The sequence below is a fragment of the Bufo bufo genome, chromosome 6, assembly GCF_905171765.1.
Source record: "Bufo bufo chromosome 6, aBufBuf1.1, whole genome shotgun sequence".
Taxonomy (NCBI): Eukaryota; Metazoa; Chordata; class Amphibia; order Anura; family Bufonidae; genus Bufo; species Bufo bufo.
The window spans coordinates 95,152,878-95,158,877 of NC_053394.1; positions in this window are offsets into that span (position 1 = coordinate 95,152,878).

Sequence of the window (6,000 nt, forward strand, 5' to 3'; positions counted from 1 at the left end):
CCGCAATACACGGACAACGTCGGTGTGCACCCCGCATCACGCAATCCGGGAGATGCGATGTGGTGCGGAACTGAAGCCCACGGAAGCACTATGGAGTACTTCTGTGCTGTTTCTGTCTGTGCCTCCGCACTGCAAAAAAAATAGAACTTGTTCTATTTTTTTATGGTGCGGACGGATCACGAACCGTTCGAGTTGAATGGGTCTCGATCCGTCCCGCCGCCGCAGGGATGTTGCCCGTGCATTGGGGAGTGCAAATTGCGGTCCCCAATGCACGGAACGGCCGCACAACGGCTGTGTGCATGAGGCCTTAGAGATGAATGGAGCAGCAGTGTGCATGCTTAAACTGATTTCAGGGGTCCCTGCTACGTATGGGGTCCCTGTTTTTGTGATCGTGAGGGTCCCAGCTAGAGGCCCCCCCAAGTCTAGTAGACATAGAGGATAACTTGATCTAACCAGAATACCCCTCTAAGGATCTCAAGTCACATGATCAAGAGGTATGGCACCCATACATATTATCCAACAGTAATAATACAGTTGGTCAGCAGATGGCGCACATATCCCAGTGCACACAATATCAAAGTACATTTCTTACTACTTCAAGGGCCTCTGTCAGCAGAAATAACAGTAAAACCTGGCTGACATTAGAGATGTGCTAATGTCTGCTAAAGCTCACTAGCCTAGTCCAGTTTTAATACGTGCCCCCATTACTGCGGAAAAATATATTTTTTTTAATGCAAATTAGCCTTTAGGAGCAGGGGTGCTCTGTCCACGCCCTCCTAGGACTTGATTTGAGAAAAAAAATCGGATTCCTGCTCCGGCGCTTCAAAACCCAGTGTAGACAGTCTTCAGTGTAAAACCTTCTTTATTTCATTAAAATGCGCACAGAATAAGAACAAATCGTTTCGGAGAAGCTATAGTCCCTTTCATCAGGTTAGCATTAATAATCATACATATGGTGCAAGTAGAGGTATATATACACAGTAAAAAAAAAACGCCAAAAAAACGCACCTGTGGGTGGTTTCTGTCTTGTGGGACCACCCACAGATGTCTCATTAGCATAAACATATGCAAACCGTATCAATATATATAAATTTATTTCCATATAGATATAATAAAGCAATAAAACGTTCATTAAGAGTGCTACTGTGCTGATTTATTGTTGTTATTTTTGTTAATTTAATTTAATTAGTTTGCTCCTTATTAGCATATGGGATGGACTGAGGCGATACTCTGTCACGTGATCGCAAGGTTCCCGATCACGTGACTGGTTTCATAGCAACCTGGGATGCTATGTAGTGATCCTGCCTATCTCACGTGGTCACGTGGCGTCTCGTGACCCATCTCGGTAATGTGACGGTCGTGCTACGTCACGCGAGCTGTGGCCAGTCGTCCGGAAGTAAGGATGGTGGTAACATAGTGGATCGGGTCACGTGATTCCCCGCATAATAGTTACATATGCGGTCACGTGATCCGTTTCCATGGGACCAAGACGCTACCGGAAACAAAATGTGTTGGAAGCAAAGACCGGACATTATATGGATTAGAAATGACCTTGCTAGTGGAATGATATTATATCTATGCATATAATCAATATTAAAAGATATGTGTAGAAATGAATAGTGGCCGTGAGGAAGCTGATAAATTCAATAGTAGCGATGGAAATGAAAAATAAAAAGTAAAAGATAACAATTTAATAAAAAATGTGTGAAGAAATGAAAAATAATAAAAATAAATAAATAAAAAGTAAAGGGGAAGTGTCACAGATGATGTTGCAGATAGCTGGAAGTTATGGATAAACATCCGACTGGCTTGATCCCAAACTAAGGAGCATAAAGGTGACCCCTATAAAACCCTAAGAGCTCTCCCTGACTGCTAAGCACATACAAGGGTCTCAGAGGTAGACGATTGCCTGCCCACGTACCTAGACTGTGTGACACCTGAAAACCCTATAATAGTGGGGGGACACGACCACCGGCTCCCTGCACTTAATACGGAGGGAGTCAGGGTCACCTAGAATCAAGCCAGCAAGGAAACACAATACATGAAAGGACTTATCTGAACAAGCAGTAACAGAAGTCTCCGGCAGTGAACACTACAATCCAGGAAGTAGTATAAACCGCAAAGTGAGGCAATATGGGAGGGAATATAAAGGGAGGCAATTAGTGTAAATAGGTGACAGCTGGGAGAAGGAAAGGAGATGACAAAGTGAAACCAAAACAAAGAACATCATGCAAGAGGTACAGAAGAACGTCTGCCAGACCTTCTCAGAGAGCTGGCGGTGACAAGAAGCTGAAAATGAAAATATGTACGTGGGATGAACTGCACAATTTGTACATATCTGGTCATATTGAGATTTCATTGTGACCATACAGAAATCTACAGTACATTACTTTCGATGTATTTTAGTGTGTACTCGTACATGTGTCTATACATGCTCACATGATTGTAAAGGAACAACGACCCGCGGCAGCACACCCGTTGACAAGATCACTGACATACACTGCCATAGGACTCAGCATCTGTCGCACATTTATTGTAAATCCACAGAAACATTAGATGAGAATTCCCCTTTAAATGATGGTCACACAGTATTGCAGGTTGCTACATAGGAATGCACCGTTAGTAAGAGATTGCCCACCTTTCATTATGTATCTCCCAGCTACCTACCTCCGCTCAGAAACAACAAAGGCTTAGAGGGAACACTGCGTGTGACCGATGTACAGTGACGCCATATGGCCTAGGAAGAGGCCGGGGCCCTCATGGAGCACCCAACTCTTCTAAGAACTGATCAGCAGGGGACCCCCACCGATCTGATATCCAGAGGGTAGGTCATCAATAAAAACTCCCAGATAACCCCTTTAAACTTCTAAAGGAATTGTAATACACATTTATAAGTGTAACCAGGCAAGATGGAAGAAAAGAAAGCAACAAGGATAGTTTTATCACTTTCAGCTTGCAGCTGCTGAAGTAACTAATGAAACAAGAGGACCTTGACTTACATCTGTATTTCTTTGTACAGTCGATAGATGGTGATGCACAACTTCATTTTTCATTTTGAGAAAAAAAATATTTTTATAGGACATCCAATGTATTGCATGAAAAATATATGAAACCTATAATGACAAACAAAACATGGAAGATGGAACCTGGTAAGGAGAAGATCAGCCTCTTCACCGAGTGAAGCCGCCTGGTGATAGCTTCCAGTTATTGCCGAGGAAGCCCTCTTTATGGTCCCATCCTTTACCATATAGCAGAAATGTACTGTAGTATTGCACAGTGACCATGGTTGTGACAATGTGTGATCTTATAACCCATGGTCGTTCAGAGTCCACCAGAGCAGACATATGGGGGAGAACCACAAGCGAGGGACTGAGAGGGCATATGAAAGGAATGGCCCAAATGGGACACTCTCCTTAGAGCCCTCTCCTGACATGTCCATTTTAAGTAACTACTTGCATTCTCCATATAATAATAATTCTGAAGCATCTATTCATATGACCATGTATTGTGCATTCCTCTATTACTCCTCTTAGAAGTTTAGGAATGAACTGCCAGCAAAGATTGATCTAGGTGCTACCAGTTTGAAGTTTGTCCCTGCACAGTCTGATACTATCCCATAAATGCTGCCAGTGTCAGAGCGTGCAGGGACACATCCCCAACTGGTAAAACCCAGAGGGACCTTTTTTTGCAGACTGCTAGTAATTCATTAACCTCTGGCAGGAATAATGGAGGAATGATACAGTATGCAGTCATAAGAATAGATGATCAAGAACTGTCATTACATGGGGAATAAAATAAGGCTACTTTCACACTTGCAGCAGTGTGATCCGGCGGGCAGTTCCGTCGTCGGAACTGCCTGCCGGATCCGCCGATCTGGATGTCACTGAAAGCATTTGTGAGACGCATCCGGATGCGGATCCGTCTCCCATAATGCATTGCAAGAACGGATCCGTTCCTCCGCTTGTCATGCGGACAGACGGATCCGTCTTGTATCTTTTATCAAATTTTTACCAATATGCGCATGCGCAGACCGGAAGGACGGATCCTGCATTCCGGTATTTTGAATGCCGGATCCGACACTAATACATTCCTATGGGGAAAAATGCCGGCATTCAGGCAAGTCTTCAGTTTTTTTTCGCCGGCGATAAAACTGTAGCATGCTACGTTTTTCTCTTTTGCCTGATCAGTCATAACGACTGAACTGAAGACATCCTGATGCATCCTGAACGGATTACTCTCCATTCAGAATGCATAGGGATATGCCTGATCAGTTCTTTTCCGGTATAGAGCCCCTGTGATGGAACTCTATGCCGGAAAAGAAAAACGCTAGTGTGAAAGTACCCTTAGGGTTACCTGCCTGAATAAGACGCTTAAAATAAACTTTATTTGAATTAATCTAAAATATGTGGCTAACCGACAAAAATACACATGAGGCTAACGTGTGGAAGAGTGGCTCACGATCCTGTATGTATATGGTGCAGCCAACCTCCTCCACACCAAAAAGAAGCATTGTATCCAGCTGGAGGAATATAGCAACTTATTTTAACACTCCAGTAAACCCTATAAATCGTGCTGCCAAACAATAGACACAAGCTGCTGTCTCTTGCTTTAGACAACAGCTGAAGAGGCACACTATTTATATCAGAGGGTCCCCGCAACACTATGTAGATGACAGCAAGTGCGTGGACTGTATACTCACAGGCAGAGTGCCTTATATATGCTGCACTTATTATCTAACAGCCCCTACAGTCCCCCACGCTTTACATCACTGTCATCTACTATGTTTTATTCCCTGCCTAATATCGCGTTGGCTCGCCGCGTTTCTATGTCACCACAGACAGGGTGACATGTCATCAGGAGCATAGGATGATTATTATAGGAGTGGATCGCCCCATACACTTGGCATATTTCCACCACCTATTACAAAAGGGAGAAAGCTGCACGCCAATGTTGGTGCGCGCGCAGCAAGATAGAGCTTAGCCTCCGGCTCTGGTTCGGCTATATTCCTCCAGCTGGATGCACTACTTCTCTTTGGTGTGGAGGAGGTTGGCTGCACCATATACAGTACAGACCAAAAGTTTGGACACACCTTCTCATTCAAAGAGTTTTCTTTATTTTCATGACTATGAAAATTGTAGATTCACACTGAAGGCATCAAAACTATGAATTAACACATGTGGAATTATATACATAACAAACAAGTGTGAAACAACTGAAAATATGTCATATTCTAGGTTCTTCAAAGTAGCCACCTTTTGCTTTGATTACTGCTTTGCAAACTCTTGGCATTCTCTTGATGAGCTTCAAGAGGTAGTCCCCTGAAATGATTTTCACTTCACAGGTGTGCCCTGTCAGGTTTAATAAGTGGGATTTCTTGCCTTATAAATGGGGTTGGGACCATCAGTTGCGTTGAGGAGAAGTCAGGTGGATACACAGCTGATAGTCCTACTGAATAGACAGTTAGAATTTGTATTATGGCAAGAAAAAAGCAGCTAAGTAAAGAAAAACGAGTGGCCATCATTACTTTAAGAAATGAAGGTCAGTCAGTCAGCCGAAAAATTGGGAAAACTTTGAAAGTAAGGGCTATTTGACCATGAAGGAGAGTGATGGGGTGCTGCGCCAGATGACCTGGCCTCCACATTCACCGGACCTGAACCCAACCGAGATGGTTTGGGGGGAGCTGGACCGCAGAGTGAAGGCAAAAGGGCCAACAAGTGCTAAGCATCTCTGGGAACTCCTTCAAGACTGTTGAAAGACCATTTCAGGGGACTACATCTTGAAGCTCATCAAGAGAATGCCAAGAGTGTGCAAAGCAGTAATCCAAGCAAAAGGTGGCTACTTTGAAGAACCTAGAATATGACATATTTTCAGTTGTTTCACACTTGTTTATTATGTATATAATTCCACATGTGTTAATTCATAGTTTTGATGCCTTCATAGTCATGAAAATAAAGAAAACTCTTTGAATGAGAAGGTGTGTCCAAACTTTTGGTCTGTACT